The sequence below is a fragment of the Rhinolophus sinicus genome, chromosome 18 (genome assembly GCF_057876585.1).
Source record: "Rhinolophus sinicus isolate RSI-liver-muscle chromosome 18, RSI-T2T, whole genome shotgun sequence".
In the NCBI taxonomy this organism is placed as follows: domain Eukaryota; kingdom Metazoa; phylum Chordata; class Mammalia; order Chiroptera; family Rhinolophidae; genus Rhinolophus; species Rhinolophus sinicus.
In genome coordinates this window covers 6,241,080-6,253,445 of record NC_142518.1, presented here as the reverse complement: position 1 = coordinate 6,253,445, position 12,366 = coordinate 6,241,080, and the positions used below count along the sequence as shown (strand labels likewise).

The 12,366-nt window shown below is 39.0% G+C and overlaps 1 protein-coding gene across 3 annotated transcripts in view; it reads left to right on the top strand.

Annotated features, from left to right (window-relative positions):
- The window catches only part of ARHGAP6 (Rho GTPase activating protein 6), a 462,773-nt gene that overhangs the window by 281,180 nt on the left and 169,227 nt on the right, over positions 1–12,366 (top strand). Inside the window, exon 1 of one of the 3 annotated variants that reach the window (XM_074323559.2) lies at positions 6,928–7,186. The exons of the other annotated variants lie outside the window; for them this stretch is intronic. The gene's annotated coding sequence lies outside the window, so the exon portion shown is untranslated. Of the gene's footprint in view, positions 1–6,927; positions 7,187–12,366 lie in introns of those variants that run through there. 3 annotated transcript variants of the gene reach the window in all.

Genomic DNA, 12,366 nt, shown 5'->3' with positions numbered 1-12,366 from the left:
ATCATGACCTAGAAATTCCACCCCTACCATGTTTCCCCAAAAATAAGATCTAGCCGGACCATCAGCTCTAATGCGTCTTTTGGAGCAAAAATTAATGTAAGACCTGGTCTTATTTTACTATAATTTAAGAAATTTAAGACCGGGTCTTATAATGTAACATAATATAATTAATATAATATAATATAATATAATACAAAATATATTATATAAGACCGATCTATAATGTAATATAATATAATATAAATAATATAATATAATATAATAATACCGGGTTTTGTATTAATTTTTGCTCAAAAAGATGTATTAGAGCTGATCATCCAGCTAGGTCTTATTTTCGGGGAAACACAGTAGATGTCTATCTAAGAAAGATGAACACCTATGTCCACACAGAAACATGTACACGAATGTTCATAGCACCATTATTTATAATAGCCCAAAAGTGGAAACAATCCAAATGCCCATCAACTGATGAATGGCTAAGCAGATGTGACATATACATACAATAGAATAGTATTCAGCTATAAAAATGAATGATAAATGCTACATCCATAGAGACAGAAATCAAATTCATGGTTACCAGGGACTGGGGGAGACTGTAGTGGGGAGTAACTGTTATTTGGTATGCATTTCTTTTAGGGGTGATGAAAATGTTCTAAAATTGATTGTAATGATGGTTGCATAAATCTATGAATATACTAAAACCCACTGGATTGCACACTTCAAAATAGTGAATTTTATAGTATATGAATAATATCTCATTTAAAAAAAAGATATAGTTAATGTCCCAGTTTGATAAAAGGCAGACCTGGTTGGTATTTCCAGCTCCTCTATCCACATGGCAGGTATGTATTAAGGGGAGTCTGTGTCCCTAGTGCACTGCTGGTTATGACTTGCAGGGTACCCAGGATAATCCTTGGGCTTTACGTGACTTGTTAGCACCAGGGAGAGAGGCTGGGTATCACTCAGGCAGAATCTGTGCAGCCAGCCAGGGAGACCCCATGTCTGAAAAGTGCTGCAACTTTAGGGGAAGAACGGCGAAGAAAATACGACAGCTATTTGAATGCAATGGATAGAATTAGAAGTCTTATCAACTGACCAAAAATCAGAGCAGATTTGGAGACCGATGAAGTCCTGAGCCAAATCATGAGAGCATGGGTGCAGGTTCCTCTAACTCCATCCCTCATCTAACTCAAAAGGAGAAAGAATTTCCCACCAACTGAATGGGAGAAAAGCCAGGAATCCTGTGAATCAGAGCCCCTGGATTTCATCCATCCCCATTGTTCTGGAAGTGATTAAGTCCAATGATGAACCAGTGTCTGTAAAGAATGATGCATTGTGTATGCATCTGTCATTTTGAGATTAACTGTAAAAGGTAACTAAAAGAAAATGACTTCCCAGTTCAATGCAATTTTGGGTTGGTTCATCAGCACAACACCATTATAATTAAAACCCACAGTGAAATACTCAGAGACGGCAGGAGCGAAGGTTCTGGAATTCTCAGTTGGCCTGAACTATCACCTACTCTCAGGTAATAGAGCTGTGATGAAATTTCCCAGCAAAAAGTGGTGAAAAGGAATTAACAAGAGGTATAGGCTCTGTTAGGATTCTATGTGTAACCAACACAGCAACAAAGAGGTAAAAGGGATATTTGAAAATGTACTCCCTCTAGCAAGTATGCCCTCCAATCTTGTTTTAACCCTGCTTTAACGCTGTGGCATCATTTCCCTCATTTCTGGATCAAGGCGATGTGGATATTTTGTTATTTAATTACGTAATAAATTCACAGCTTGCTTTGGTGTAATTGAACTACATAGTGATTAGATGGATGTCAATCTTCTAGAACGTTTTGTTAGATATTAAAAGGTACATATATTAAAATATAACAATATTGTGTACCTTACAATATTACATCACATAATTACATTAAATCATTATAGTATTGAAAGTGCAATCTAACAAAATTCATCAATGTCCCACCAGACATAAGAGAAGTATAATATTTTTAAAAAGAAATAAAAACATAACAGTGATTAAAGGATTTAAGAAAAAACCCATACTGCCATACTACTATGATATTTTTGCCACAAAAAAGCAAAAACCATGTTTTTATCATTCTGACTTCAAAATACTTCCGATTAAGTTAGGGTCATATACCCCAGTGAAAGCAGTCAGGCTAACAGGCTCTTTGCCAAACTTGAGTTTCCGCTGTTGACTGATCATTCTGTTCCTCGTTCTTTTGCCTGAATCCCCCGGAGAAAAAGTAGAAAGTTAACTGATCAGCAAGTGGTTAGTGAGCGCCTGCCACCCGCCTGGGACCCGAGGTGTTAAGGGCCATGTGAAAAAGCATCAGACATCATTCCATTCTCTAGAGGACATGGATGAGCCCATAGGGCACTAAAGAGACTTCTACTCCACTGTCTTCAGAATGGGACCAGCCTTAAACAAAGCTCTAAAGTTTGGTTCAGGCCTTTATTAATTAATTAGCATCAATTGATTTATCACGGAGACTACGACTCCTGCTATACTCCTCAGACAGGCAGAGCTAGCAGTTAACTAATTATCTTCCATGTCTAAGCATCCCCTTCTCCCTTAGCGAACCCTTCCCTCTTCTTCATATGTCTCATGGATACTTCACGTAGGAGAATTGAATCATAGTGGTGGGACCTGAAAGGTCATATGTTTGACCTCTCACCCAAAGCAGGAGTCCATTTCATCACATGGGGGTTGGAAGATCAAACGGTTATCTGCGTGAACCTCTGAATAGGAAGAGTGCCCACCCCCGAGGTCACTTATCCTTGTGTACATGTTTTCTTTAGAAAGCATCTCCTTGGGAAAGGCGCAGGCCTACTCCCTGCAATTCCCATTCAGTCCTTTGAAATCTCTCTTGAAAGATACGAGTAGACTAGACGTACTCCTGAATCTACCTGACAGCCATTTAAATAGCATTTTAAGCCTGTGTTTCTATTACCCTATGTTCACAGCTCCAGACTAAACAGCCTCAATTATTTTCCTGGACTTGAAAGGTTTGTTAAATGACAGTGTTCCCAGAACCTTCCTGTCCCCACCCACACTGCCCTCTTCAGGGCTTGCTGGATGCATCAGTATCTTTCGAAGGTGTGGCCTCCCGAGTCGAGTTCTGTGCTCTACTTGTGCTGTGGCCTCGGTGGAGCCCATTACGTTATCACTTTTCTTGAGTTGGATTCCAGAGGTCTTTTCATGTAGCCCAAGTTTCCGTTACCTGGTTTAGCAGTTTTATCAGACTTCATTTGTGCTTACTGGACAATCTAAGAGCTCTGCCTCTTCCTCAAGTCGCATCTCTAGCTCCAATTAAGTTTGTCATCATTTGAACGTAAACATCTCTCTAATTTTTTGAATCTTTTTGTTTTAGTCTCATTCTCAACTTTTGATCTAGTTGAATTATTATATGTAAATGTAAACAATATTTTAAAACCCTAATTTTCTCTCGTATTATCTATTCTTCCTAGCTTCATGTCCCCTGTGCATTTGATAAGCATGATGTATATACCTTTACGTAAGTTTTTGATGAAGATGTCAAGTAAGGTGGGGCCAAGTGCCAGCCATTGTAGAGTCACCTCTTTGTTGATTAGTCCCTGAGTGTAATAATTCTTAAGTCCATCGGAGTGTATAATCATTCCCGCTACATTTTACCATCTGGTCCACAAAGGTTCCAGAAAAGTTTGTCCAGTACTTCACTAAAGTTGGCCATTTATCTAAACCTTCCATGGTAATGAAGACAACTGGGTATATGGTGTGTGGGGACATTATATTGCACTGATGAGCTATCAAGGCATCCTTCTGTATCAGAAAACTCTACGTTACTGTGTTTACATTTGAGTGTACTCTATTCTAGGTCACATGCCTCTCCTAACTAAAATTCTATGATTAATAGTCCTCATTTCCCGACAAAAGATAACGATGATGATGGAGGTGGTCACACTGATGCTGATGATAGTGGTGGTGATAATGATGGTGATGATGAGGATGGTGGTAGTTGTACATATATTTAACTTTTGCCAGGTGCCAGTCTCTGTCTTAAGTGCTTTACAATTATTATCTAATTTAATCATCACAGTATGGCAGGTTAGGTGTTGCCCGCCAAGCCTGACAGGTTTGGACAGTCACAACTATTAGGTTGTCTTTGGTAGGTACTGGAAACCAGTAAAGAAGTGCAGGGGAGCAAAGGTTAACTACTGCTCCACGTCACTCTTGGGTTTTATGAAAGTTCAAGTTCTCCCACACGTATAACCCTTTATTAGCAAGCAGGCATCAAAAATCCAACCTGTTTTGTTAGCTTGACAGCAACAGTGAAAGTTAATTTCTCTGTCCTTTCAAGTATTCTAAGCATCTGTTTGTATGAAACGTTTGCCTGATGCAGTCACAAACGTGTGTTGGCTCATTAAAAATCCTAGGCAGTCACTTTTCTAGGATATGGCTGCACTCACTTTATGGGCACACCCTCTCCAATGATGAGGTCAAGGACAGTGACCAGAAAGTGCTGAGAGGAAGCAGAACAGTCAGGGTAGAAGGAATTGAAACAAGGAGTGAGGGGTTAGGCAAAAATGCATTTGGGCCGCTTGTCCCATATTCAGATGCCTTGTCCTAAACTGGGTTTGCTCAACTACCAAGAAATAGGTGTGTCCCTTGGGGCGCTTATCCCAGATTGATGTATCTGCCACCCATTTTTTACAAACATTTCTTACTGTAGTTAAAATATTACTATTGCCTGGGACGGATTCCTTCTGGTCAAACAGGGACACCCCAACAAATATATCAACACTGAAGACTTCTAAGCACTGGTCAAGATGGTTCAATTTCCTGAGAGGAAAGAATTTAGTTCTCAGGGTGACTTGAAATTAAAGCTTTTTTTGTGTGTTTTTTTTCTACTGCTTTTATTTTAAAATACTTTGGCCTGGGAGAAACCACTATGTGGAGTTGATACCTTTTCCCTCTCTGCAGCGCCATGCCGGTTAACCTAATTCGGATGGGGACATTTTTTTCTTACCTTCTGTCCAAATGCCTATTAAAGAACACTTTCTTTCCGGGGCTTACATTCATGGATTGCTCACACTGAACAGTCCAAGGAGCTGCAGCCTCCCTGGGAGACAGATTTTTGTGGAAACTTCTGTAGCGGTGCAAAGATTGACGCTTGTCACAATCAACGCACTTGTGCACACTTGCGGCCGACCTTCAGTTTGGAAACACATTAGGCAATCATTTCTAATTCACTACCCACAAATAGATGTGCTAAGAAGGATGTTTGATAATACACTTTGAAAGCAGTTTTAAAGGTCAGTTAACATCCATATTGTATGTGTGTGTGTGTGTGTGTGTGTGTGTATATATATATATATATATATATATATATATATATATTATAAACATATAAACATTACATATATATCAATCTGGGTGAACATAGTATATAGTATATATATGTATATTGACATTTTATATGCCAACTAAAAGAGCACTCTCAGGCATTTATTTTACAAAATAAATCCAAATCTGCTCTTACTTCATTACAGATCCCCCACGGGTGCTGTAATATTTGATCCTTGGGGATGGTTAAGTTAGAAAGATGGAGCACCAAAACTGAAGGGTCATTAATGGCTGTATCTGTACTGGAGAACTGGGGGAGATTATTCACTCATGCTGAAATCTCTCTTCTGATCCCCTCTGCAGAGGATAAGTCACTACCCTGAGCTCGGTCCTGGCTCTTTGATTAAAGACTCTGATCAACTGACCTAGGAAGATATGGGATTTGAGAGATGCTCTGCTCTTTCATGCTCTGCTCCCTGGTGGTTCATGTGCCATCTTTAAGTAAATAACAAAGGTCTTGGCTTCCTTCAGCTAAGTAAACTCAAGGTGTACCAGATGTTCCTGCTGCAGTGTGACCATTGCTTTATTTGCACTGGTTGACTGTGTGCGTTTTAAGGCTCCTAGGCAGTGAATATCCTTCATCTCCTAGCAGATGACAGTCAGCTAGTATAAGCATCTAACATCTCCTCAGTTGCATTGTCGTGTGTGTGTGTGTGTGTGTGTGTGTGTGTGTGTAAACTATTTGAATTTGTACTCATCAACTGTACCAAACTATCTCTGCCATTGGTGACAACAATACCCTTTGCACACATAAGTTTCACTAATTCAAGAGGACGGTTATGTAATAGTGAGTCTTCCAGGTGAGTCAAACATAATGTTACTGAGGTCCCAGATCTAATCTTGATGACAACTCTTTCGATTCCTGCCCCATGGCTGAACTGGCTGGTTGTCTTACAGTTGTCTTTTTGGCCTGGGGACGGCCAGTTAAAAATGTGGATGAACAAGTACAAACCAATCCCTAGCACAAGGGAACACAGCTCAGGCCTGGATCATTGTTGATCTTTTCCTCAAGAAAAGACAGACATTTCTGCATAGATGAAAACATATTTGCACAGAGCAATGTATGATGGGCTGTGTGTAATGTGTCTATATTCGTGTGTACATGTGTGTTTGTCAGGGATGGGGTAGATCAGTGCTGATTCATGATGACAGCAAAATATACCCATTAGTTACCATGGCGCAGGTCCTGTGCGGAGTGTTGGACCTGCTGTGTGTTTATCTGCACAAGAGTTTACTCAAATGATCACCCAGGCATTTCCAGAAGGGAAAGGTGAAGATTGAGTTGTCAATATCTAGGGCTCTCCCAATGTGTGGTCTACACCCGTGTTTGTCAGGGAGCTGTTTGGGCCTCGGCAGGAATTTTCCCACAGAAAGGATGTTCTAACTGGCAGGCTCCCAGGACCGCCCACAAATCCATTTAACTATAACAGAGCTGACGGGCACTGTCAGGGCTGGAGTTGGCTTCCAAGTGGGAAGTCAGCCTAGTATTAATAGCACAGTTCCAGCTGCACTGTGGGTCCAGCAGGCTTCTGATGGACCGGCCTGGGAACCGAGGCACTCTTTGTAACATTTATGGGAAATGGGTTCCTTGCTGAGCATGGTGGGAAAGGAATACTGCAGTGGCAGGAGAACCATGGCTTCCCGTTTCTCCCTTCTACTCTAATCACTACCAACGCTGGCGTCTAGCAGGAAGAATCCTAGGGAATCCTTCCCCCACCTTCCAGTCTAGGAAGAGGCTGCCCTGGTCCTGGTTTGACTCCCTTGGGTCGGCTGTTCCCATGTACAGGTATTTGTAAGTTGAGTGTTTCTAGGTCACCTATATTGAATTATGTGATATAGATGTCTATTTTAACATAATAGCAATTTCTCCAGGTAAAATTAGAGTAGATGTAAGGTTTATTTTTAGTTTTAAAATTTTTTATTTATTTTGACCAATTTCAGCCCAGATTATATTCTTGTGCTTCCTTAATGGGTTAAAGCCACTATTTTTATGCAAATGGAAAGGGTGTGCATGGTTACAGTAAAACAATTTATTTTCTGTTATAGGAAGAACTAGGGGAAGTGGGTGGTGCACAGTGTGTGTGTGTGTGTGTGTAATTTGAATATGACCCATAGGTGTGTTGTTCAAACCAATATATGCTTTAAAGAATCAAAATTGTGTTTGTACTCAAGGGAACTCTTTTTCACTAGTGTATTTGGACATATTTCAGACCTTTTCTTTTTTTGCTAGAAGTATTAGAATTAAAAGACTTTTCTCCCCTGGGAGCTCTTTAAATATATACACTTTTTAAAAGGGTTTTTAAAAACTAGATGGCAGCCAGTAAATGATTTTCTGTTAATCCTAAGTAAATATCTCTGTGATATAAGTGCTGCATCAATGTTATGGGGTGCTTATGACCCAAAGGGAAAAGAATTTGCGTAGTGACTTGATTTTCTTCCTCTTTTTCATGACTCACAAGTTGTCAAATTCATCCTGTTTGAGGTAGTATAAACTTGTAAATGAATAACAAATTTAAAGTGTAAATCAACTAAGATGTATATGAAACCCTGCTGGATTCTTAGGAGGCCTTTTGATATTTCTGAACCACACCTCTCTTTTCTAGGATTCTATTCTGGCAACAGTCATAAAGGCAAAAGGAAGAATTCAGCCCCAAATTACATTCATCTTTAAATATTGGACCCCTTCAACTCCTCCTAAACATTGAAAAACTCTCTGGAGTTTGAGTTGCTGAGATAAGGAAAACTTTTCTCCCAGAAGATTATTTAAGGACAAATTATATTTTAGGGTTATGAGTATAGAATTATGACACAGACAATTCACATCACTTAAAAAGCCTTTCTTTGTAGATAAGTCTAGATTATCTCTAAAATATTTCATTATTTCGCCCAGTCCTATAATTACATATTTGGGGAAATAAGACTGAATGCACAAAATTTTCAGTGTGGCATATCTATTTGGAATCATTCAACCCAACCATTCATTTTATAGGAAAGGGAAGTAGAGACCAAAGTGGTTACGTGACTTGAGCATAGCTATTGCAAGTGAGGGCAGAGCTGGGAGGGTGATGGTAAGCAACAGTGAGAGTATTCGTCACCTATTGGAGTTCCTGTTTTCTGGGTTTACTTACATCTTTTCAGTTCATCCCTCCCACCCCTTGTGGAAACCATTGTTATCCCTCTAGTACAAAACCAGGGATAAAACGAGTTGCCCATGAATCTAAGGGAGACTTACATAGAGAACAAGACAAAGTGTTAGGTCTGTGCTTCTCAAACATCTAATTTACAGAGGATGAGACCAAATTTCAGGTGCAAGGAAATGGGTCATATTCAAGTTTTATAAATGAAAAAAAAAAAAAAAAAAAACTGAAACGTGGGAGGTTCTCTAACTGCTCAAAGTCAATAGGCATTAAGAGGCAGAGCAAGAATTCAAATGGACACCCATTGATTCTGAAGGTCTTGTGTCTCTATTGTACCAGGCTGGATCCCAGGCTTCAGTATAACCTAAAATTCAAGCAGCATTCCTTCTTTATACGTGTTTATATGTGGTATGTCAAGATCAACCACTTAGTCTAGGCAACCGCTGTGGTTACTAAATTCAATGGGTAGTAGTGGGTCTCCTTCCTTTCATTTTTCTGACAAAAATTATTGTCCCTCTCCTACTAGATTTAACAATATTCCAAAATTTGTCTTCAATTAATGCCTCCTTTTCTTCTTTAGAAAATGTATGCTTTAAAATGCTTAACTCCTTTATTTAGATTTAAAGAAGAATACACTTCTTTCTCTCATTCTGTGATTCATTCATTCAATACATATGCACTGAATGAGTACATTCATAAATATGCACTGTGATGAGCAGACACTGTTCTAGGCTTTGGTGATACAGCTCTGAACAAAACAGACACACATCCCTGCCCTGGTGGTACTTTCATTCTAGTGCATCAATGGATAGCCGATAAATAGAGAGCAGAAAATAAAGTGAGATGGTGCCAAGTGTCCTAGAAACAACAAATAAGGAAATAAAGGAAAAAAATTAAGGAAAGGGGACACCAGAAAGATGGGGTGGGGGTTATTCAAGAAGGATTTCACTGAGACAGTGAATTTGTGGCATGCTAGTTATCACATTATTGATTCAGTGAAAAATGCTGGTAGGTGGGTTTTTTTTCCAGCAAATTCCTTTCCAAAACTATAATGTTCCAATCCCCACCCATAATAAAATGCTTATCCTAACTCTGTCTCCATCCTTGTGATACATCTTCCCCTCCACCCCTTGTGGAAACCAGTGTTATCCCTCTAGTACAAAACCAGAGACATTTTATCTCTGAATCTAAAGGAGATGTGAACAGAGAACAAGACAAGCATATTGCTGGGTCTACTCTTCTCAAACACGGCATTTACAGAGGACGAGACCAAATTGCAGAACTGTTGAAACAACTAGCCCAGAGTCACATGGCGAGGTGCTCATTATTTCATTTATCCAACAAGTTATGAGTTGAGTTCCTACGGTGGGCCAGGCTGCTGAGATGGATCCAGCAGAATAACCAGGGTTCACAGGAGGTGGTCTTTGGCCTAGAGGCACATACAGGAACCTCTGACCCCAACCCAGTGCTCACTCCCCTATACCCTAATGGAGACTCTACTCTCTTTTCCAAGGTCTGAGAAGAATGAGAATGGTGTTCCCGTTTATATTTATATTTCCCACTCTACCCTGCAAATATGTTAAGGATTAAATGAGACCACATCAGCTGGCCTGGAAACCAAAACCACTATGTAAATCATTGTTTCTATGGGAAAATGCATTCAGACTTTCAAACACCAACCACCTTTACAGACTTTCAAACTGGAGAGTGTCTGAGTTGTAAAATATGAGCATAGATTGTTTAGGATCTACTGAGGCAACCTCTGGTTGCCCAACCTCCAAGATATCTACCATCTCCTAGAGTAAACCACATCCTCTTCAGTCTGAAGATAGCATCAAATGAGATACAAATGAGTAGTAATAGCTTTCTCAAAATTGTATGAAAAACTTTTCTTCCCTTTACTGTGAAGACAAACTAATGGTTATAAATAATCACCTTTAAGGAAAATGCCCAGCAGTGGTAATCTGTGGAGTGTGCATACCAGCCATTCTGTAGTTTGTCGTAGTTCTCTTGGGCCATGAGGATCTACAAGGGGGTTGTAGCTCATTTAATCCATGTTTGTTCCATTTTCCATGAGTGGCTCTCGTGTTTCCATACCTGGCAGTAGCTAGCATCGTACCACAAATGCGTGTGGCGTGTGACGGAAGGAAATGTCTTCGCCATTGCACATGGTAGCAAGTGTCATTTTCCCATTTTCCTTCCATAATGGGAATGCCATGGGCATTTCAGTTCCTGTTCTACATCCCTGTCATCATCTGCTTGATTAGAATGATACTGCTGTAGATAATGAGGACTTTGAATTTATATACATTTCCTAAGGAAGCATGAACTTGGACTGAACTGCATTAGATGCTCCACTGAAGTTCAAAGGAAATATGATTATGGTTGCCTTGGCAACCCAAACTTCGCACTAACTTTCTTTTATTACTTACTATTTTCCTGTTTGGGGATCATTTTGAGGAGAAACAAAAGAATGGGTATCAGCAATGTCTCATTTTTAATTTATGAGGCTGCTGGGAATGGTTATAACTTTATATAGCTACAAAAGTATCTCATTTTCTTAAAATTCCCCCCAAACATTGGAAAGTCCAGGCATGTGAAATGAAGTAAAAATAGGCTATTATTTATGTTGAAACATAAATATCTTTACTCTCTATGAAGGTAACTATTTTTAAAGGCTTGAAGGAAACGATCAATTTCATATTTCTGTCTAGCGTACAACTATGACTTCTATATTTTTTTTAAAAAAAGAAGAATTCTTGGTGAATAAATTTCCATAAGTACTGTTGCATGTAATGCAGTTATTCAACTGCAAATAGCTATTCAATTAAAAGAGTTCTACTCTAGGAAAAGGCCCGTTTGAGACTGTCAAAAAGGGATATTTTAATGATGTATTAAATTATTTAAAATTATTTTTGATTGTTCAATTACCATAGACATATAATGTCATTATTTTCAGATGTAGTAATTAGACATTTATGAATGATCACTCCAATAAGTCTAGTACCCATCTGACACCACACATACATGTATTACAACATGTATTAAATAATTAATCATCAACACATTCTCTGTTAGGTTTCTTTTGTAGACCTCATCAGTTTTTTTTTTCAACAGAAAAGGTGGTAATTAATATTTGACTCATTATAATTGGTTTATTGGCATTAAAAGGAAAAATGTAGTATAAATGTACATTATCGCATGACTGCAATATAAAAAGTCACTGAAAAACAATTTATTTTGTTACTAAGTTTCGATGGGAAAATTTTATATGTTGCTACTCTAGGACAGAACTTAAGAAAGTTTTTTTGTAAAGGGCCAGATGGTCATTATTTTTGGCTTTGGGGGCCATGCAGGTTTTGTTGCAATTACTCAACTCTGATATAACTGAAAGCATCCAGAGACCATACGTAAAGGACTAGACCAGGCTGTGTTAAATGAATACTGTTTTTACAGAAACAAACAGTAGCCTGGATTTGGCCCATGGGCTGCAGTTTGCAAACTCCTACTCCAGTGAGAAAGTGGTTCGCTTATTTATCTCATCACAGCCCACACTTGAGTGTCGTGCTTCAAGCAAATTGGTTCTTTTCAAAGATGTGCCTAAAAGGCTGTCCTTTCACTGCCTTTTTGTGTAAAAGTTCACAGTTGCTACCATACTGGTTTCTTAGAGAGATGAGAGAGGAATGTAGGAGGGTAGAAGCAGATATTTCGTAATAGTTTGCTTAGTTTAAAAGCTGGTAGAACATTTGACAAAAATAAACTAATAAGATTTCCTTACATGCTGGTCCAGTTCAAAGCTAATCTTGAATGCCAAAGGCTTAATGTCCTC